This window comes from Protopterus annectens, chromosome 10.part0 (genome assembly GCF_019279795.1).
Source record: "Protopterus annectens isolate FY-2018-M chromosome 10.part0, PAN1.0, whole genome shotgun sequence".
Classification (NCBI taxonomy): Eukaryota; Metazoa; Chordata; order Ceratodontiformes; family Protopteridae; genus Protopterus; species Protopterus annectens.
Genome location: NC_056744.1, coordinates 967,007,570 through 967,031,351, shown reverse-complemented (window position 1 = coordinate 967,031,351; position 23,782 = coordinate 967,007,570). Strand labels below are relative to the sequence as shown.

Genomic DNA, 23,782 nt, shown 5'->3' with positions numbered 1-23,782 from the left:
GAGATCCATTACTTTAATATGCAACTCTCTTTTTTTTTTTTTTTTTTTTTTTTTTAAAACGAGCAATAATCCCCAGCACAAAAATGGCTGATGGGGTACTACCAAACGTCAGATTTAAATCGGAGGTCCCTGTTCCACAACTGGAAAATAATCTTCTCATATCAAAAACAGTAAGCTGTACCTCACTAATGAAGGCTCTATCCTCAAACAATTGTAACATTTAGAAATACTAAGAATGCATAGTTTTAGGGTACCTTCAAGACATCATAACCGGTAGTAAAAATGCAAACTAATCAAAAACAGACCGCAACCTTACTCCTATTTTACAAAGTTTTTTAGTCTACTACATAAAACACAGTTAATGAATCAATAAAACTGTAGTCCTTTAGGCTTTCCTCTGCCCGCAATTTAGTGGGGAAGTCAGACTCTCAGAGCCAAGGACAGTTCCTATAGAAAGGCAACTGGTTATAACACCACTGAGGGATCGAGAGAGAGATTTAAAAACATCTTGGGAAAAACGCTTGCGAGAGAAGCAAAAACATAGAAATGTAACTACAGTTGAAAGGTGGAGGTATGTTGCCTTGACTTTACAGCATACCTTTCACACACAGAATACAAGAGAAGTCCAGAAACATTAAGTGTACTGCATGTGAAGAAGGTCTCTAATTGTAGTTTAAGACATATGGCATGCCTTCCCTAGTCACACTCCTCAATACCTACATTAATTCAACAGTACAGCAAAGCACAGAACAGATGTTACCCGTCCGATTACTTGTACACAAGTATTTCAATACACCCTCTCCACATATGAGCATGGTTTTTACATACAGAAGTTTACTCTGCACTATGAAACCTTAACTATTCATCTTTTAATGATCTACTTAAAGAAGGTCACTGTAGATGTCTGCCCAAAAGGTCCATAACTTTGGGTACTCGTCTCAATTTTGCTATTAAAAAAGGCATGCACACACATGCACACACAGAAGCATGTTAAAGAAAACATTCATCTTTTTAATGCTGACAGTGACCGTTACATGAATAACCTTGCACCTTCCATTAAAACACCAAGAGTCCCCAACCTACAGCCTCCACAGGTCATAATCCGGCCCATAACAGGCATCCTGTAGTCCACCAATCTTGAACAATTCAAAGCTCATTAGAGGACTTAGGTGAAACTTGTCAGAGTGTATTCCATACTTACAAAATAAGCAGACAAATTAGGCACACATTATACACAAATGCCTTTTTTCCATACAGTAATATAACCACCAGAATCTGGAATGCATTTTTTTTTTTTTTTTTTTTTTTTTTTTAATAGTAATGAAAACAATGTCTTTCGGCTTATCCTGTTAGGGGTTGCCACGGCGATCACCAGTCTGCAGATAAAGTAATGCAGATATTGCCCACAATAACTCTCACCCTTCACTCCCCTCCCACATTGTTACATACCAGTTTAATGCAGGGCCAGCAAAAGTAAAAGCAGACCCTTTGTCTAATGTGCAACAAAGTAGTACTGCACAGCAATACAGCCTTGAGAAACATGTACTGTTCTCATTATGGAAGTCCGTCTAACAGTCATTACAACTTCACTATAACTAAAATCACAGAGACTCAGCTTGTTAGAGACTGATATCTTGTTCTTTTGGACTGAGGAAGTACAGTAATTTGTGGCAGACAGCAGCTCCTAGGTTTTAACAAAGTCATACAACAGAGACTGCACAAACAAAACACTTCTGAAGAGAGATGCTTGTGGGATAACAGTAATATGCCTCCTCAATTTGCCTAGTCTGGTATGCGAATCCCAAGCCACAAAACTAATAGACACCTATGAATACACCTTGCAATCCTTTTTTTTTTTGGTATTAAAACTATTGTGCAGAAATCCAAAGGTAAAACAGATGCTGCCAGACTATTCATAGCTGGATGCACTACCTCTTTCCCATGCAAGCTTATTTTTACTTACAGAAATTTATGATGTACCAGTCAAAATATACAGTGCATAAAGGCTAAAACGTACACTTGAATTTTTTCTGCGGGCGGACTATGTTATCTGAATGAAAATAAGTCTACAATGAAGGCCCATAACTGTTTTGCTATTCAAAAGGAGCTCCATGAACACAAGACAGTTTAAATGATTCACTGAAACACAGTATGCACAAGTAGAGCATACACAAAAGTGTGCCTGCATCTGCTTAATGTTATGAATCATTACTCCCAATAGTTAATGGAATGCTGCCAGCCTATACGCTATACAAATTACATTAACAGTGCAGACATCAAGCTTGTATTAAAGCACTTTATGACCAGTCACATACAACACAGTAGTTAAACAAGTTTTCTGGAACTCTTCTGCAGCGACAGGTACACTATGTACTACTGTGTTCTGTTCTGCCATACAAGTTTCATTATTGTACAATTACTCAACTGCTAACCAGGCAGCCCCACAACGCTGCTCACTTAAGCATTTAAACAAAGGCAGCCCAGATGACAGAAAAGAAAATACAGCAATAACATGCAGTAAATCAATCCAATTAAGTGACAAAATTCGATGCAAATTGTGACAAGTTATGAAAAAACACTGCGTGTTACAGCAACATGTAAATCACAAAAATCCAGATGCTATACTACAAATAAAAAGCAAAATATGAACTGAAAAGAAGGAGTCAGACGCATAAAAACAAAGCATAACACATACAGCAACATCTGGTGGATGGCAGAACAGAACAGAAAATGGCATGGGAATATTAGAGGGATGAAGAGGGGGCAGAGAATACAGAGTCAAAACTGTGAAATCGTAGGACAGAACAGAAAATGGCATGGGAATATTAGAGGGATGAAGAGGGGGCAGAGAATACAGAGTCAAAACTGTGAAATCGTAGGACAGACAGAAAATTAAAATACAGCATTATGTTGGGGATTGGCTCTCAGCAGAACTCCACATGCTATGCAAAGGCACAAAAGAAAGAACACTGAGAAGAAATGCATTTACTCAGTGACCAGGTGAAATTTGGCTAGGGCATGTGAGCTACCACCCACTCAGGCAGATGGGACCCAGTTCAAAGTTTCATCCGAAGAATGGCACGTTCAAAAGTTAATCTCTTATTTTGCATTGGATTAATTTTCCATTACTGGCACTGCAATCACCTAAGATGGGAACTTCTTACAGCCTTATGATCTTCCAAACACTAGAGGCAACTGTTCTACATGTTCAGCCACTGACACTGAAAATATAAATCTATTTAATGACATGAGGTAGTACTCAGATGCCTACATGAGTTAACTCCCACCAGACAAGTCAAGACCCTAATTCAATGCAGACAAAAACAAATGCTGCAAACAAAAAAAAAAGCAGGATTTCAGTAATGCCACATTAGCCTACTCTGCAGTATTTTGCCAGTACTGACACTGTACACCAATTGTCTCCAACCTTTTTTGCACCACAGACCAGTTTCATGTAAGACCATTTTCCAAGGACTGGTCATCACTCGCATATAAAACAAGCAATAATGCGATGACAGGTTGTGTGTTGGTGTGTAATTAACACCCACCCAGGGATGCTACAGACTTGACACCCCTGAAGGGCATTACACACTAATACATACCGTGGAGGGCATTATTGTGCTTAGAGAATGGGCGCTCTTAAAAATGGCCGTGTTCTACTTGCTTGTTTTGTTTAAATACCATATTTTTTATATACATTTCCGATGCAACAGTTCCTCCACCTAATGTTCCAAACTTGCTGTAGTATAGCTTGGTGTTAGAGGAAGCATTTTACATCCAAAATTTAACACAAATATCCAGGCATTTTCTTTATTTTTCAGTCTCTTACTCTTAAGACTTTCTCACGCATACCTCCGTTTCAGAAAAGGTTTGCCAACACAAACCCTAATAAAAGTAAACTCAGTAAAATGTTCCCATTTTGAGCGTTTGTCCCCCATTTATTTTAGGTTTATTCAAATATCTTGAGCTACGAGTCACAACATACCTTTCAACTGTCCATATTTTTGGGAAAAATGTGTGGTCTCATCCTCAAAATGTGTAGTTTTCTGACAAATGACTGGGGATTGAAGTCATTAAATAATGACAGGCATTTGAGTTTTAGACTTCATATTGTTCAGATAATACAGGCTACTGGACCCCCCAGCATAAGCGACTACAGAATTTGGGTTAAAGACCCACAACCAGAAAGAGAGACATATACAACTGGTGTTCACAATCTGGAAACTCTGCACTTTAGGAAGGTCACTGGCTATGAATATGCTGCAAATGACCAATTGATGGGGGCAGTTCTGGCTCATTTGCACACTTTACCCTGTTAGCTGGCCACTTCATTCTACTATTAGAGCATATTCGTTCCCCAGAGGCCAAAAGAGCAAGGTTCCCAAACTTGGGTGTTCCCCACCACAGCAGAGTGCCCGTTCACAAAATTTTACCAGCCATACATTAAAATTGCATTTTCTTGCCTCAGTTTACAGTTTGTCCTACCATAGCCAGAATTCAGTCTTCTCAACCCAGCCGAAGAAGTGTCTCAATTCCCTCTATTTGCTAGCAAATCCCCGCTCTCCATTCCCATTAGCCCTGAATCTTAACCCTATCACATACCATGGAACCAAGTTAAGCAAAAATCAATTGTACAGAACAAACTCTTGGCCTATTGTACGGTACTCAAAAATGGCTGGCCCCACAGTTTAATCTGGTGGATATGAAAAATGATGAATGACATGTCCTCCTAAAGCCTTCGTACTCACTGGAACACTTCTCCCAACCTACGGTAGCTTAGCATCTCTAATCAAAAAATATATATATATATACATATATATATATATATATATATATATATATATATATATATATATATATATATATATATATATATACATATATATATACACACATACACACACACACACACACACACACACACACACACACACACACACACACAGACACACAGACACACACACACACACACACACACACACACACACACACACACACACACACACACACACACACACACACACACACACACACACACACACACACACACACACACACACACACACACACACCACACACACACACACACCACACACACACACACACACACACACACACACACACACACACACACCACACACACACACACACACACACACACACACACACACACACACACACACACACACACACACACACACACACACACACACACACACACACACACACACACCACAGAGACAGACACACACACACACACACACACCACACACACACACACACACACACACACACACACACCACACACACACACACACACACACACCACACACACACACACCACACACACACACACACACACACACACCACACACACACACACACACACACACACACACCACACACACACACCACACACACCACACACACACACCACACACACACACACCACACACACACACCACACACACACACCACACACACACACCACACACACACACACACACACACACACACATTATATAAAAATGTATTATGTAGCAAATTATGCAAGATAAAAATCCCAACTAAATAATGGGAAAAAAAAAAATTGCAGTTAAATAATTTAGAAATTCAAAGCCAAAACAGGCGAGAGAAACCAAGTCAATAATACCGATTAAAATTTCCTAAGTTCAAAGAAAAAGTTCCTACCACCTTCCTCTTGAATTCAAAAGGTACCAATTTTAAAATACCAAACCTAAACTTGGTAAAACCCAGACATTGTAAAGAAGCTTTGCAGTTGCCCACCCCTACTGTAAATTTGATCTGGGACACTCCTCCCAGTCTAGTGTCATTACCTCATTCTACCTATTCCAGGGAAAACATTTGAGAAGGCCAACCCATAGCTTCTGCTCCTCCTTTCCAAAATATATATTTCTAAGCTCGTTTCCTGCCTTTCCTATAAGTTGTCTAGTCCAGATACAGATTTGCTGTATCCAGGACTGTTTGTAAGCTTCTGAACCCCCAAGCCTTTCTGTGTTGGAGGGAAGCCTTCTAGCTTAATTTTGTTTCTTAGAACTAGCCAGTTTTCTAGTTTCAGCACTGTAAGCATACTTGGTCCTCTCTTAATTAGCATCTTTATTAACAACTTTAACACCATGCTCCCACAATGCTCAGTAATCCAGTATGCTGATGACTCTAAAATAATATGCACTGCAAATTCCAGCTCTGAACTCCAGCAAATTACCCAGAATGCCCTCACATCTACTGAATCTTGGATGCTTAACAATCATCTTGCCCTAAATCCAAAAATAACTAAACTAGTAATTTTTACCCCTAGGAAAACCACTCCATTTGATAAAAAAACTCTTCACTATACAAGCCCAAGACAATACCACTATAGAAGTTGTCCAACACACTAAATTACTAGGCATTATTATAGATGAAAACCCTAACTTTGACCTACACAAACAATAACAAAAAAAAACAACGAAAGCTTGGTATGCTCTACAGGCACCAACACTTTCTTAGCCTCTCTACTAGACAAACCCTTGCAACTACCTTTTTATTACCCTCTCTCTTTTATGGTGCCCCTCTCCTCACTAATATCCGAAATTCTACAAAATCCAAACTTGCTATGTGTTACAACAGAATAGCAAAATTTGCCACCAAGGCCACACTCTCATCCCACCACTGTAAGTCACTGAAACAATTAGGGTGGCTGGAACTCCCCCACCAGCTCTCATTCACCCAACTAACTACTGTGCACAAAATAATCTACAGACCCACAGACTGTCCTGCTCTCTCAACTCTACTTGCCAAATACCATTCCAGCAAGCATCTAAGATCTGAAAATCATCTACTTCACTAAGTAGATAAGCCCACTTTACCTGCTGGTCAACTCCTCTATGCAGTCACAGTCGCCAAACTATGGAACTCACTTCTGCCTTCTATAAGAAACACAGGCAGCACCACCTCCTTCAAACAAATGCTGAAAAATCATCTCAACTCTTCCTGGCAATGTTCCTGCTCTATAACCTAACCTCTTCACTCTCCTTATATGATTACTAAATTCCTACGTCTTTTGCTACTAGTGACTGATATTTTCTCCATATTTATTTTTATCTTCACTTGTTGATTCTGGTACAATAATACTGATCTCTGTTTATACCAATCTGATTGAATTCTGCTTTAATGTATATTTTCTGTATATATTGCTGTAATCAAACAAACTAGATTCCTGCTTTTATGTATACATGCTATACATGTTAATATATTTACTATTAAACACTTTTTGCTTCTGTACTAATTAATGTTTATATTTTTTTTTTTGCATCTCGTTGGAGCTTTTCTCCCCGGGCCTCCACTGAAAATGGGCTCTTGGGCCCAGTGGACCTATCCCAGTAAACAAATGCAATAAATAAAACAAGCTACAAATTACTACAGCACTCCACTTTCCTCACTTGTCTAGTACTTAATAAATAAGCACCTATCCAGACATGTCTAAGGGTCAAGCTCCCGGTGTTTTCTCCAGTCTACCTGATGAATCTGTGCACCTTGGGGCAATGCAGCAATTGCCTCATGTACACAGATAACACTCTCCTCCTACCACCCAACACTACAACCTGTGAGAGGTGCACTTATATAACCACACTGGAAGCAAAGCTCTCTTCACCCAAGACTGGACTAGACAGTAAACAGTAGAAGGTAAACACTTGCAGCACACCACACATCATAGCCCCTCAAAACCTACACCACCAAACCACACACAAACACAACACACCTACATTCACGGAGGCTCTCAAAAAAAAAAAATCTACCCAAATAGGGACCTCCAAAGCAGAAATGCAAGCAACCTCCACCCCCCAACACAACCCAAATGACACAGCCAACATACTCAGTGTGCCACTCAACCACAGCCCATAAGGCATAATGTACCAAACACTCCAGTCATAGGGGACTCAGTCAGGCACACTGATGTTCCACTCACCAGGCTAAACAAGGAGAAAGTTACTGTCAGCTGCCTGTCAGGTGCCAGGATCCGCCACATAACGCATGCACTCGGGTCACTCCACAGCAAGTACAAATATGACTGTCATTGTCCATGCTGGTGTGAATGACCCGAGACGTACCTCCCTGGACTACATGAAGAGACACATGGAGGAGCTTTCTGATCTTGTAGCCCAAGCAGGTATGACCCTAGCCCCGAGTAGCATCCTGCCCTCACCCAGAATGATACCACAGTACAAGGACAAAATGATTGACTTCAACAATTGGCTAAGCTTCTGGTGTCATTCTAAGGGGATCCAGTTGTCTGCCTGCGATGAGATGATCGACAAACCACGACGCTTTGCCAGAGATGGCCTGCACCTGTCGCCCGTGGGATTCCAGATACTGGTTAAGGCTCTTGCCACCCCTATAGTCCCTTTAGGCAAGACTGAAATGACAAATTCACCACTGTAACAGGTACAAGCAAGCAAAATCTGAGGGTAATGCTACTTAATGCTAGACGTCTAAACCTCAAAATGCACTCACTCGAGGCACTCCTTAAAATGGAGAACATAGACATCTGTGCAGTGACAGAGACCTGGTTCAAGGCTCCAGAGAGCATCCCTGCATTACCAGGCTGAAATTCATACCACACCTTTCAGCCACCTAACCTGGACCAAAGCACCAAAGGCAGAGGTGTGTCCACATTCATTAAGGATATCCACACCTCCAGGCTAGTTGCTCAGAGATCATCCAAAGTGCAACTAACTCGGAGCAAAACCGCAATGCAAATTGTAGCTCGCTACAGATCCACCATGCCCCAGGATTCCCACTCCTTATTTCCTGATACACTGGAAAATATTAGGGTACAACCCAACACCTTAATAATGGGCGATTTCAATTACCACACCATTTAAACTGGGAAAACTACTCATTGTGCTCAACGTTTTCTGGAATTCATAAATTCCAATGCCTTGGATCAACTTATCCACACCCCCACCAGGGGCAGCAATATCCTAGACCTGGTCATTACCAACATGGGCAACCGGTGTTCAACACCAGAGGTCAATTCCTCGTTGGTCAAATCAGACCACAAGCAAATCACCCTAGACATCCACATCCCACCCCCCCATTAGGGAAACCACCGTAAAAAATGTCTCCAAAAGCAACTTCACAACACCCATGCTAACGGACAATGGAGATAAGACTGCTGAATCCTATACAATTGCACTTTATAAGCACTTACACGAGTGCATGGATCGTGCAATCCCTAACAGAACCAAGATGCTATAACAACCTCTGTAAAGGCTACGGCTGAGGCGCTAAGAGAAATGTGTTCTTTGATTAAAAGTGTATTTGGAAAGTAGAGCTGTTTTTCACTGGTCATTTCGTTTTGGTTGTTATAGCAATTCATCAGTTAAATAACGAGTGGTTACAATAGAACCAAGATGCTATTCCCCAAAAAAGGAAGCCAATCTGGTGGTCCCCCGCTATAAACAAACTCTACAACAGAAGAAACTGTTGCAAAAAAAAAAAAAAAAAAAAAAGAGGAGTAAAATCCCATGATTGGAGGAACTAAGAAGCGGAGATCCCTCAAAATCCTCCAAAGCTAGTTACGAAAACAAAATCGCCACCGATTATAAAGACAACCACAAAGCATTCTATAGCTATGTCAAGAATCTCAATGGCAACACTCAGACCTGCTCTGAGTTAACAGCACAATGGCACTAAATATACAGAATCAACTGATATTGCCAACATCCCGGCAGATAGGTTCAGTGCCAACTTTACCACTCTCTGATCCCCTAAAGGGCCCACCTCTATACCGCAAGAATGCAAAACACCTGTAAATCACTAATCACGGCTGCACAAGTAAAAAAAATCATTATTTAACTTAAGTTAAATAATGGTCTTAACAGTGTGGTAAGATTTATCAAAGGGAATTGTAAGTCCAAAATGCTAGTTTATATGGCTTTATGAACTGGATGCAGTGCATATTATATAGGAAAGAGAGAGGACATTTAAGGAGCGTATCTATGAACATATATACGACATCAGGACCCACAAGGAAACAAGTGCTTTGTATAAACATAGTTTATCTTGTTCTCCATTTTTAGGATATAAATTTGGTATAATTGACTCAGTCAACAGGGATTTTTTAAGAGAAGGGGTGACACAAAAAATGCACTATTGTACAAGGAACTGCTATGGCAACTTAGGTTAAAATCGAATACTTTACCAGGTCTTAATATCAGTATAAAATCTGTATTGCATAAGAAAGCAGAAAATGTGTAATCTGTTTGAGTTACACTTTACAAGTGACTATACAATGTGAAAAAAGTTAAGGTGTTCAAAAAGGTGCAACAATGTGGAAATTCATTCATTCATTTATTTAAGTAATTAACATGCCCTATATTTTTTATGATACATTTAAATAGGAAAGTTAATGTTCAACGGAAATGTCACTTTAAAATGTTAATTCGGTGTTAATTGTTGTATGTGATGCAATGTATAAAAGTTGTTATTGGTACCAGTGCTTTCATCTGATGAAGTGTAGTCATTAGACGAAAGCGCTCATCTGTGGTGTTATTGGAAATATAAAAAAGTAATTTTGTACTCAAGGTGGAGTCCAGGACTTTATTTTATTTCGTTTGGATTGGTCTTGGTTTTATTCTTTTGTATTCAAGGTCCCTGTTACCAGAGGTTCAAAAAAGAGCTGAACCATCAAAGGGGATGTTGGTAAAGGAAGACTTAAGGATTCCGTAAAGTTGCAAAGACACATCCAGGAATGTCTCTTAAGAGATCCCTGCTCACTCCATCAGCTGCATAGGAAATCAGCCTCATGGAGGAGTTGGCAATAGAGATAAGGGTGGAAAGCTGCACAGATACCTTAGCAGTGGATCCCGAAGCTACTGAACCCTGAAGGGCATCTTCCAACTCCTTCAGGAGATCCCTTTGAAGTCTAGTAAAATGGGACAGGTAATTCAGTGATTGCAAGGTAAATGCTGAAGAAAAGGTACACTTTCCATACCTATCCATCATTCTAGACTATTAGGAGGATGGATATTTGAGGACGTCTGACAACTCCTTTGTGGCCGCTGCTACCACCATCGCATCCATAGGAACTCCCTTAGAAAAAGATTTTTCTTCCGGAGCGGTCAAATTTGTTTGGCCTCCTCGGGACAGGCTCCACTCTGTCCAGGGGGGGTCCAAGCTTTCTGGGATATGTCCCCTAAAAGTTGGTCATATGGCAGTGTTACCCAGGAGGTGGGAGGTCTGGAACCAAAAGTCTCAAAAAAGTAGACAGATTCATCCTCAGTAGGGTTAGAGGTCTTCCAATCACCCCTCTGTCTATAAGGATTTCAAGGAAGTCTGCAAAGGAGATATCTTCAGAAAGGGATCTTGGAGGACCCTCCTGACTCATCCAAATTATTGTCATAAGTGACAGACTCAGGTGAGTCAATGTGCTTCCTCGTGCAAAGGGTCTTCCAAGGGACCTCTCCAGTGAGAATCTGGGGAGGTCTCTGAAGAGGGGACACCTGCAATGGGGGCTCCTTGAGTCTCTGGTTGCCTATGCTTAGGGGCAGGAGGGGGAGAAGAGGTTGCTACCGGCTACTGGAGGGACACTGGGTCCAAAGGCAGGGCTTTGGCATTAGACAAAGCTTTCTCTATTGCTTCGAAGGCCTTACCACCCTACTCCGAAGAAGACCTCCGCTCCCAGGAAACTGAAGCTAGACCCAGAGCAGGAGGGACAGGTTCCGAAGCAGATGTGGGAGCAGAGCTCACTTGAGCCGATGCACCAAGAGGGTCGGTCAGTTCCAAAGAAAAAACGGGGCGACTATCCCTCTTGGAGTCAACCCAAAATAAGTCTGCTCCCAGAGCCCTCGGCTCCATACTGAGCTGATGAGGATAGAATTATTGGTTCCGAGGAAGCAGGAAGAATTCTCAGAACCGAAGGTTCCGGCACTAAAGGACCCGAAGCATTAGACAGAGTGAAGAAGTCGGAGGAGCAAATAGCCTGAAGATGGGACGGCTCCGAAGCCTTTGGGTCTGGAGGAGCTAAAAAAATTTTAGCCAGCGCCGAGTCACAGAGCAGCCTTTTCACCACCTGCTCAACATCCTCATCAGAAAGTGTCCTGGAGGAACGAGGAACGAGTGGAGATAGGAGATCTCAAGGTTGGTGAAACCTGATCCAAAACAGGAGAGTGTCTCGACATAGAAGGTTGCCTTGGCACCGAAGAAACAGAAAGCACCGAGACTGAAGAAGCAGAATCAGAGCCAGAACTACTCGGCTCTGTCGTTTTAGATTTCTTTGATGGTTCCGAAGCCGGAACAGATGGAGACTTTCTTTTAGGAGTTTTGGGAACTTGACCAAGTTCCAGCTGTTCCTGGAAGGAACTAGTCATAAGGCCCCTGTCTATCAGTTTTCTTTTTCTTTCATTAAGAATCCTAGTGCTGAAAGCATGACAGGAAGTACAAGGTTCTTGTAAACGAGCCTCTCCAAGATGGTACACACAGCTAGTGTGACGGTCAATGACATTTTTTGAGAACACTTGTCGCATTTTTTAAAACCAGAAGGGCAGTGTTCTTTATGAAATGCGTTTTTATGTTTAGGGGACCAAGGCAGAGGGTCTGATTTTTTTTTTAAAGCTGTAACAGAGGGGCCGAAATTTTTGAAAAATTGGGCACCCACTGTCTACAATAACCTGCTAGGCCGAGGAATCCCTGGAGTTGCCAGAGTTACAGGGCAGGGTGCAGTCTGGACAGAGGTAATTTTACTTGGAAGTATTTGACGTGAACCCATAGAAATGATGTGTACCAGGTATTGTACCTTTTCTTGACAGAACTGCAGTTTAGATTTATTTACCTTAAAATCTCGTTCAGTTAAAAACTTTAAAACTAAAAGTCTGCCCTCTATATAAGACTTGGTATCTTGTGAAGCTATAAGAATATAGTCTACATATTGGACCAATACTGAACGTGGTGGTAACCAAATCCTGCAGTTGTCTATGCATCTCTCTAGAGAATAGTGTTGGAGATTCTACATATCCTCCTTGGGGTAGTTGTGTCCAAGTATACTGTTGGCCTAAGTGAATGCAAACAAATACTGACCATCTGCATGTACTGGGATAGAAAAAAAGCTGATGTATCTATAACCGTAAAACGTGCTGTAGGTGGGATGCAGCTTAAAACCGTAGCTGGGTCTGGTACAATTGGAAAAACAGGCAAGACAGCTTTGACTTTCTTGCAAGTCTTGCACAAATCTGTAAGCTTATTTACCAGGTTTTTTTTTTTTACCAGTAGAATTGGAGTATTACATGGACTTTTTGTAGGTACTCCATTCCTTGTTGTACCAAAGCAGAAATGACAGGGGCAATACCAGATGTTCATAGGTAGGTACTAGGCCATCGGCCCTAGGGCCCATACAAGCCTAGCCAAAAAATGTACCCTGGCTTTCGCCACCCAAGAAAATTATTTTCCTGTGCCACTGTCTAGCAGAGCCACAGAAATGATCCCCGGGGTGAATTTCCCATTTCCCATCCAATCAAGATTTTTCTTGAAGAGTGCTAATGAGGAGCTCTGATTGACATAGATAGGTAGTCTGTTCCAGAGTATGGGAAGTCTCTGGGACAGGAATCTATCCCTCCAGTATGTTCTGTTTATTGTGGTGACAAGGTTAAGGTCCCTAGAGCGTGTAGCTCGGAGGGATTGGGATTTCTTTAAGTGGAGCATGTCCAACAGCTCTGGGTTTGACATAGCTTTGTATGTTAGGCAGAGATCGCCCCTGAGTAGGCGATATGCAATGGAGTAAAGCTGTAGCTTTTTGAGACCGTCTGCATAGGGCATCTGTTTGAGGCCAGTAATCATCTTTGTGAGGTATTTCTGTGGTCTTTCCAGTTGTAGATGTCTTGTGAGATACATACCAAAAGGGGCGTTGTACTCTATAATGGGTACAATGAGTGATAAGTAGAGGGGAATAATGACTTTTTTTTCTGGATGAGAAACCTTTTGCGATATGAGCCACGTAGGATTTCCTGACCACTGTGGCGATGTGATTATCAAAGGAGAGACTACTGTCCACCTGTGTCCCAAGGTCTCATCACATTTTCGGCATTAAGTAGACTACCAGCTATGTGGTAGTTCATGGGTACAGAGTTTTTGCCAAAGGGGATGACAATACACTTTTTGGCATTGAGCTTCAGGCCATGGCTTTGACACCAGGTATCCGTCTCAGTGAGGCCCTTTTGTAGTTTGTCCACATCTTTAGGAGTTTCGATTATGGCTCCTAGTTTGCAGTCATCTGCAAACTTTGTTAGCCAAAGACCCTCTGTGTTGGCCTGCACTTCAGAAAAGTAGATACCAAACAGGAGAGGACCCAGGACTGAATCCTGTGGTACTCCACTTGTCACTGGTCTGGTCTGATGTCGGATTCAGAATCCGCTACTTTCACAGTGTGGGTTCTGTCCGTGAGCAAGTTGGCAACCCATCTTGTGACATAGGGATTTACACCTAATTTAGTGAGCTTATCTATAATTCCAGAGTGGGGGATGGTGTCAAAAGCCTTGGCGAGATCTAGATAAGCTGTGTGAACCATTTTACCCTCATCTATGGCTTTGGTGACGGCTTCAAAGAAGTCAATCAGGTTTAGGAGACATGATCTGCCTTTTACAAATCCAAACTGAGTAGGGTCCAGAGTTTGGAGATTACCAATGTCTTTGTTTAGGAGTTCCATGATGATACGTTCCATGGTCTTGCAGACCAGGCTCGTCAGGCTAATGGGGTGGTAGTTCCCGGGGTCCAAAGTGGCTCCCCCTTTGTGGAGTGGGATAACTGTCGCGGTGCGCCATTCAGTGGGTACAAAGCCTGAGGTGAGGCTATGATTGAATATGGTGCTTAGGTAGGGTGCCAGTTCATTCTGTAGTTTGTGTAGAATGCAGCGTGGGATATTGTCAGGTCCCATGGATGCTGTGTTCTTGGCTTTGGAGAGTGTTTTCTTTACCTGTGCAGCCATGATTATAGGAACTTTGCATTCTTCCGGTATAGAGATGGGCCCTCTAGGAGGTGAGAGGGGGGTACAGTTAGCACTGAACCTATCTGCTAGGATGTTGGCAATATCAGTTTGTTCCGTATATTTAGTGCCATTATGCTGCAACTCAGAGCAGATCTGAGTGTTCCCATTTAGATTCTTGACATAGCTATAGAATGCTTTGTGGTTGTTGTCTTTAGAGTCAGTGGCAATTTTGTTTTCGTAACTAGCTTTGGAGGATTTTATGAGGGACCTCAGCTTCTTACCGAGGTTGACCAGGGAGTTCCTCCAGTCATGGGATTTTCTCCTTTTTGCAACAGTTTCTTTCTTCTGTTGTAGAGTTTGTTTATGGCAGAGGACCACCAGATTGGCTTCCTTTATTTGGAGAACATCTTGGTTCTATTAGGGATAGCATGATCCATGCACTCGTGTAAGTGCTTATAAAGCGCATTTGTGTAGGATTCGGCAGTCATACCTCTATTGTCCGTCTGCATGGGTGTCATGAAGTTTGCCACTTGTGTCTTAAGAAGTGTGAAGTTGTCTTTTGAGAAGTTTTTTACGATTGTTTCCCTAATTGGGGCTGGGGGTGGATGTCTAGGCTGATAAGCTTGTGGTCGGATCTGACCAATGAGGAATTGACCTCTGGTGTGGAACACCGGTTTCCCATGTTGGTAATGACCAGGTCTAGGATATTGCTGCCCCTGGTGGGGGTGAGAATAAGTTGATCCAAAGCGTTGGAATTTATGAATTCTAGAAAACGTTGAGCAAGAGAGTTGGTACATGAGTAGTTTTCCCAGTTAATGGTGGGGTAGTTGAAATTGCCCATTAGGGTGTTGGGTTGCACCCATCAAGAAATGAGGAGTGCTTCTTTCTGGGTTAGGTGGCCGAAAGGTGTGGTATGAATTGAAGCCTGGTAATGCAGGGGTGCTCTCTGGAGCTTTGAACCAGGTCTCTGTCACTGCACAGATGTCAATGTTCTCTATTTTAAGGAGTGCCTCGAGTGAGTGCATTTTGAGGTTTAGACTTCTAGCACTGAGTAGCATTACCCTCAGATTTTGCTTGCTTGTACCTGTTACGGTGGTGAATTTGTCATTTGAACCTTGCCTAAAAAAGGCACTATAGGGGTGGCAAGAGTCTTAGCCAGTATCCGGAATCCTAAGGGCGACAGGTGCAGGCCATCTCTGGCAAAGCATCGTGGACTGTCGATCATGTCGTCCCAGGCAGACAAATACTGGATCCCCTTAGAATGACACCAGAAGCTTAGCCAATTGTTGAAGTCAGTCATTTTGTCCTTGTACTGTGGTATCATTCTAGGTGATGGCAGGATGCTACTCAGGGCTAGGGTCATACCTGCCTGGGATACAAGATCGTAGAGCTCCTCCATGTCTCTTTTCATGTAGTCCAGGGAGGTACGTCTTGGGTCATTTACACCAACATGGACAATAACAGTGTCATATTTGTACTTATTGTGGAGTGACCCGAGTGCATGCGTTATGTGGCGGATCCTGGCACCCGACAGGCAGCTGACAGTAACTTTCTCCTTGTTCAGTCTAGTGAGTGAACATCAGTGTGCCTGACTAGAGTGTCACCTATGACTAGAGTGTTGGGTACGTTGTTATGCCTTATGGGCTGTGGTTGAGTGGCACACTGAGTTTGTGGGCTATGTGTCATTTGGGTTGCGTTGGGGGGTGGAGTTTGCTTGCATTTATGCTTTGGATGTCCCTGATGCTTGGGTAGGTTTTTATTGAGAGCCTCCGCGAATGTAGGCGTGTGTTTTGTGTTTCTGTGTGTGTGTTTTGGTAGTGTAGGTTTTGAGGGACTGTGTGTTGAGTGTGGTGCAAGTGTTTACCCTCTCCTCTTGACTGTCTAGTCCAGTCTTGGATGAAGAGAGCTTTGCTTCCAGTTTGGCTATATAAGTGCATCTCTCACAAGTTGTAGTGTTGGGTGGTAGGAGGAGAGGGTTGTCTGTGTACATGAGGCAATTGCTGCATTGCCTCAAGATGCCCAGATTCATCAGGTAGACAGGAGAAATCACTGGGAGCGGACCCTTAGACATGCCTGGATAAGTGCTTATTTATTAAGTACTAAAAACAGCTTTCCACTAGACAAGTGAAGAAAGTGGAGTGCTGTAGTAATTTGCAGCTTATGTAGCGCTTAAAACAGATTTGAGTGCTGAAACTAGAAAACTGGCTAGATACAAGAAAAAAAAATAAGTTAGAAGGCTTCCCTCCAACACAGAAGGGCTTGGGAACTCAGAAACCTACAGTCTATACCACTTAACAGGAAAGGCAGGAAACAAGCTTACATTTTTTTTTTCTTCCGTTTCCCAGATGCTCTCTTTGTACACAGCAGGAGTGCCTGAAATCAGAATATGATCTCACTGTACTCAGTTGAGTGAGCAAATGAGATGGGCCCAGGAGTATCCAAACACAAATTTACAAGAGGGGCGAGCAGTTTCAAGGCCACTAAGATTAACACCAAAACAAAAACAGGGTGGGTGGGACTAACTGAAGAGCAGAGTCAAAACTTCCAGTTCAGTTAATATTCCTGCAACACAGTTAAAATCAATTTAAAAACTTTATTGTTTGAAAAAAAAAAAAAAAGTGCAGATAAAGATACTTAAATTCTCTTATACGTCCAGTTGAATACAGCTAGATCTTAGCCGGCCAAAGCTGAGGTTTTTAAGCAGAAAATATTTCAAATGTAGCCTCTACTGTCAAAGAGTACTGTGGTACCCGAGGTAACTTTGCTCCGGGTTTTAAGGTTATTTTTACAGGAGTGGCTGAAATCAGAAACCCAACAGCATTATCATGAGTGGTCCACATATGAGAGGGCAATGAATTTAGATGCTTATTCTTAGAGGTCAGACTGCATACACATTGTTTGCAGAGTGACATTTTCATCTAAAGTAGCCAAAATACTACCTTGTTTATCTGAAGGTACTTTTAAAATATACTCCTTCAGCTGTGCAGAAGACTGCTCCCATCTTACAGAGCAAATTTCTTCCTAATAAATTCAATGGTGCTGAGGGCCCTACTAAAAATGCACGATTGTCTTGTAAAGGTCCCAAAGTTACTGGAACGATTTTAGAATATTCAATAGGAATGCCAGAAACACCTACCCCTCTAGTTATGTTATTGGAGAGGGGAACATTTATTGCTGCTTCGCCAGCTTACACAGATTTAGTAGCTCCAGTGTCAATCAAAAATGGGTATGGTTTATTTTTGGCAAGTAACGTAACATGTGGCCCATCTTGATCCACAGGGATGAAGGGCACTTGTCTTTGTTCAGGGAACCTTCATTGTGATGGCTGCCGATTGGATGGAGTCCAATTAGAATTCCACTGAGGTGACGTATCAGTGGGTGGGGGCAGGTTGCTCAGCCAGATACGGACATTCATTTTTTCAATGGCCTACTTAGCCACAATTGAAACACTCGTCTGATTATTACAGCTTTGGGGTGGGGCTGATCGATTTTTTTTTGACAATTTTGTCTGTTTTCCAGCCCCTTGGCGTCCACCTCTCCCTCTTTCCCGTCCTCCCCATCCATGCTGCCCGAAGGCAGTACACATCTGAATCTGCGCTTTAACCAATTTTTCCTGTAAATCCTTTTTTCTGATTATTGCAGCTTTGGGGTGGGGCTGATCGATTTTTTTTTTTGACAATTTTGTCTGTTTTCCAGCCCCTTGGCGTCCACCTCTCCCTCTTTCCCGTCCTCCCCATCCATGCTGCCCGAAGGCAGTACACATCTGAATCTGCGCTTTAACCAATTTTTCCTGTAAATCCTTTTTTTCCTGTGCCAAGTGGTTGGAGAGGTATTGTACTTGTGTGACAAATTCATGCAAGCCAAGACTAGGCCAGTTTAAACATACTTCCCTTAGTTTATCCCGTACTTGTAGGTGTACCCATCTACGAAAGCAGCCAACAATCTACTGTGCTGGCCCTTCAGTGGGTTCGGGGTAACCAGAGTAAGCCTCAAAGGCTTTAGCGAGACAATTTAAATACTCATTCACAGGTTAGTCTTCTTTTTGAACAGACCTAATTTTGGACCAGTTGGATGTGGGTGGAACTATCACTGTAATAACATCTACTATTCACTGCCTGACCGCTTCAAACCCATTATCTCCTTGTGAATCATTTTGCATGTAACATTTTACCTTAAATGAAGACAAGACTCTTCTTCCTCTCTTTCAGTGGTATTTATTACACACGCGTGGGAGCCTCATGGAAAATACCAGGGAGACTCCCCGAACAAAGGAATGCATAAGCTTACATACTGGTGATACTGCTGACAGTACAAAAATATAAACTAGACCTATTAAATTAGTATAAGAGACAATTAACCAATCAGTGGTTCACCCGTAGGCTTAAAGAAGTTCACATTACTACATCTCTAGGCAGAGAAAAAAAATTGGATACACTTCCATATACGGCACATTTCCTGCTTTCAAGCAGGCTCCTGTTTTTCAGTGCTTTCCACTATTCACAGTTTACTAGTTCACAGTACAAAGTTCATCTCAATGTATACAGATGGTCACGTACGCCATTTCCTTAAGCACATACTTTGGCCATTCATATTCTACACTGTCTTTACCTTTAGACATATTTCTAATAAGAAATTACAGTACAACCATCACCAAGCAAAAGTACAACTTATAAAAAAAACATTTACTTCTTTCCTTTATATGTAGAAGGACTAGCACTCAGAGGAAAGACCCTCTAATTTAAACAGGCAACGACAACCCTCTAACAGTCCTTAAGAAAGAGGGACAGGGGATCAAGCACTCACTACAATCACACAGGTAATAGGTAAAACTATCTGAATAGAAAAAGTGAAGAAATACAGGCAAACATATGTAAAATTATCAAAAAATGTTCTACTTGGACAACGAGCCAGCAACGAGACAACCTTGAAGCTTTCGCGGCAAATGAGATCTGCGGAATTGCCGCGAGGCACCATGGCATAGGGAATAGCCTTGAGCCAGTAAAAGCTCTCGAGCTTTAGTATCGGCCGAGTCAAAGCAGAGAATCGGGGCGAGACAGGACTACATAAAAGGTTTTAAAATTTGCTCCCTCCTTTTAGAATAGGTTTGGTGGATACTATTACTGAATTAAAATTATTTACACAAAAGCTTAATTTACAACTTGTGTTCCAGGATTGTCATTGTCCATGGACAGGAACTTTATTATTCAAGAGGAAGAGTTGCTTCAACCCCCCCCCCCTTTACACCCACTTATTCAGGCCTTTGAGAATGTGTGTTGCAGATATCTATTCTACTTTTACGAATCCCAATTTTTATACCAATAAGACTAGGTTTAACTTGACTAAGAACGAGCACGAATTGATGCAAAGTTTGAGGCACGATGACACTATGGTTTATGAAACCTGATAAGGGTGGGGGAATAGTTATTTGTAATAAGACTGATTAGGTTAACTCTTTGATAGAGGTTTTTTTTCCGATAAGATATTTGTACTACCTCCCCCAAAAATGAAGTTTTGTAGCCTATAAAAAGATTTATATTGAAGACTCATTTTTTCATGGTGCCATTTCTGAGGAGCTTTACAGCTTTTTAAAGTTGACCATCCATTGATCCTAGTGGCCTTTGGCATACCAAAGGTACACAAGAATAATTTATAACCCACATTTTAGGATGATTACCTCAGTTAGTGGTAGTCCCAACCACCCCCTCAGTGTTTTTATTGATAGGATTACTGAAGGATGTTTTAGATCCTATTACATACCTCTTGAAGGACTCAAGGACTCATGGGATTTATTTAATTTATTGACTTTTTTTTTTTTTTTTTTTTTTAACTAGACGGATTGTAGTTTTTCAACTGTCAATGTAATTGATTTACATCTATACCCCATGAGGAGGGTCTGGACTTTATGATGCTATCAGAAATCTTACAGTTTTTCAGTGACATAATATGGAATTTATCCTTATTTTATGTTTGCGGGATAGTTTTCTTAAACCCATGAGCAATGGGGCAAACTGTGCCCCCTTGTATGCTAATATGGTCTTATATTCTTGGGAACTTAAACATGTCCTCAATTCAAAATGATCTTCACAATTGCTACGTTATTTAAAGATACCTGGATGATATTTTTTATTTTATGGAGAGAATCGTCTAACCAACCCCTATTTGTGGATTATTTGAATAGTTTGTGACCATTTTTTTAAAAATTTACCACAAACTATTTCTGAACATTCTATGGATTACTTGGACATCACAATATACAAAGATTATGGTAACCAGTCCTTTGGTTCAAAAATATTTAGAAAACTCACCTTTTCTAACTATTCAGATTTTAAGAGGTTTCATCTTAAGCACACCAAAAGGAATATGTTCAAAGGTAAATTGGTTAGAGCAGCAAGAACGTGTTAAGATCTCACCACCTTGAATATGGAGATAGGGGCTATCCTACTGATTTGCTTAGTAAAGTGGAAATATTAAACAGGTTGAGGAACGAAATTTAAACCATTAGGTGATAGAGTATTGGGACTCCGTACCATTGAGGCACCTGTTGGTGCACAACATGGTTATTCCATATGGTCAAGGGGAGAGGGAGATTAGAAACATTATTTTGAAAAACTGGTTAATTTTTAAAAGTAATCCCAATGGAGTGAGACTTTAAAAATCTGAGAACATCAAGTTGCCCCACACTTAAAAGTATTAAGGGCACAACAACTTGCAGATAATGTCCATACATTTTGGACAAGGATAGTATGGATTTAAAAGATGTAGATTGCACAGTTAAAATGACTAAAGGCAACTGTAACACTAAAGGACCGGTTTTGTATTGCTGTTTGTGACCTATGTGGTAGTTATTATGTAGGGAAAAAAGAAGGGAGACTTAAAAACTAGGATTTACGAGCATGTGCATGCAATTTCTAAAAAGAACAATCAATAACTCGCTGTTCAAGTATTCTTTACAATATCCGGGTTTTACCAAGTTTAGATCTGGTATTTTAGAACTGGTACCTTTGAATTTAATAGGAAGGTGGTGGGAACCTTTTCTTGAACTTGGAATTTTACTGAATAATTAAGTTAAAATCCCACTTACCACTGGGTATTGATGGTTTCTAGCTCGCCTGTTTTAAAGAAGAGGACTTTGAATTTTTAAATTATTTAACTGCATTTTTTAGCTGCATTATTTAGTTGGAATTTTTCTTGCATAGCTTGCTACATAATACAATGTGTTTATACATATATAAATGTGTTTATACATATATAAATTTGTACATATATCCAAGTTTGTATTTGATACTGTACAAAAGAATATTTTTCTGTGTGTAAAGGTAAATGGGGTACTTTGCCCTTTAAGAAAACGCAAAGGTACCAGCAAGATTCATTTTAATTGCCATCTTAAATTGCTGCACTCAATAGCCAATTACATTTAAGCAAGCGATTTTGGGTATAACATTGTTCTGATTAAGTCCCAAGTTTGAGGTAGGGACGAAAGAGCTTAACCTGCATTTATTACAGTTCTGTTTTTCGTTTTATTTGCTTGGAGGCCTGTGTTTTGTTTTTTTTTTTTTTTGTTTGTTTTTTTTAAAAAACACAAAATAAGTGCTTTTCTAGGAGTATGGAGCTTATGGTATGAAACTACTAGAGAGCCAATTTTGTTCATCTTTTGTTTATTGGTAGCTCTTTTCCAGTGCGGTTTTGTTATTTTATTAACTTAATAAACTTGATTTGAAGCCAAGATATGCTTCAGAGTCATTTCTTTATTTTATGGTTTGGGTTTGCTTGGCAATATGTTCCACCCTGTCCTTGCTTTTATAATACATGCTAATGGAGACCCCCTTATTCTAGCAACTTTCCGAGTTTATAACAGCAATATTTAAAGTCTGTACCTATTACTTGTGGCTCTGTCCAGATTTACTGTGCAAGACGTGGAGAGGTATGCAAACCTCATCACTGCTGCTGCCAGGGATCGCTCTCCCTATCTCACACACAAACAGCTGCCAGGGATTGCTCTCTTCTCACTCACACAGACACACGCAGTTCTCTTCTGCTTTCATGCACGCATTCACTATATACAATTTTTTCATTTTCCTTGATTTTTATTTTACACGCACTAACAGCAAAAGCACTGTTTAGCGAGTGTAAAATAAAGGTCATGATAGATGGCACTGTTCACTCTCTCATACACAGTCTTCTGCTTTCTCAGAGACACACACACACACCCCTTTCACTCATATGCGGACAGACCCAAACACACTAATACACATACGTTCACACATTCACTTTTTTGTGTTTCACTTCTGTGGGGCCGAGTACCAATGATCCAAGGCCCAGTGGTTGGGGACCTCTGCTGTACGCTACAGTACAGAAATACAATTCAAGGATATACAGGCCTACAGACTCCCAAGGTAAGCAAGCAGATTGTGGGAGCACCCACACAACCTGACAAAGCCAGTTCAGACAAGCTTTTTGCAAAACTCAGCTACCAAGTGTAAAAAGTTCCACTGCAAATACACACTACATGAACAGAGACCTGTACAAAAAACATGTAAACTTCCCCTAATCAAAGCAACACAAGAGATATGCAAACTGCCCCCCACAATAATGTCTTAGCTTGCTGTCCAATAACTGTGGAAAGGCACAGAGGTTTTTCAATGCACTCTAACAAAATATTGTTCTCTGGAAACCTGCAAGTTTCAGAACATGGCTACATTTTCATTCTACGATGAGCCCAAATAAGGGTAAAGCAGGTCTACAGCTAGGGCAATCTGGCTTACTGGCTCAAATGCTTTATTAAAAAGCTTTGCATCACTCTGT

At 41.1% G+C, this 23,782-nt stretch overlaps 1 protein-coding gene across 1 annotated transcript in view; it reads right to left on the bottom strand.

Annotated features, from left to right (window-relative positions):
- Positions 1-23,782, bottom strand: part of LOC122814226 (uridine-cytidine kinase 2-like) — a 363,423-nt gene that overhangs the window by 296,968 nt on the left and 42,673 nt on the right. The window lies entirely within an intron of this gene.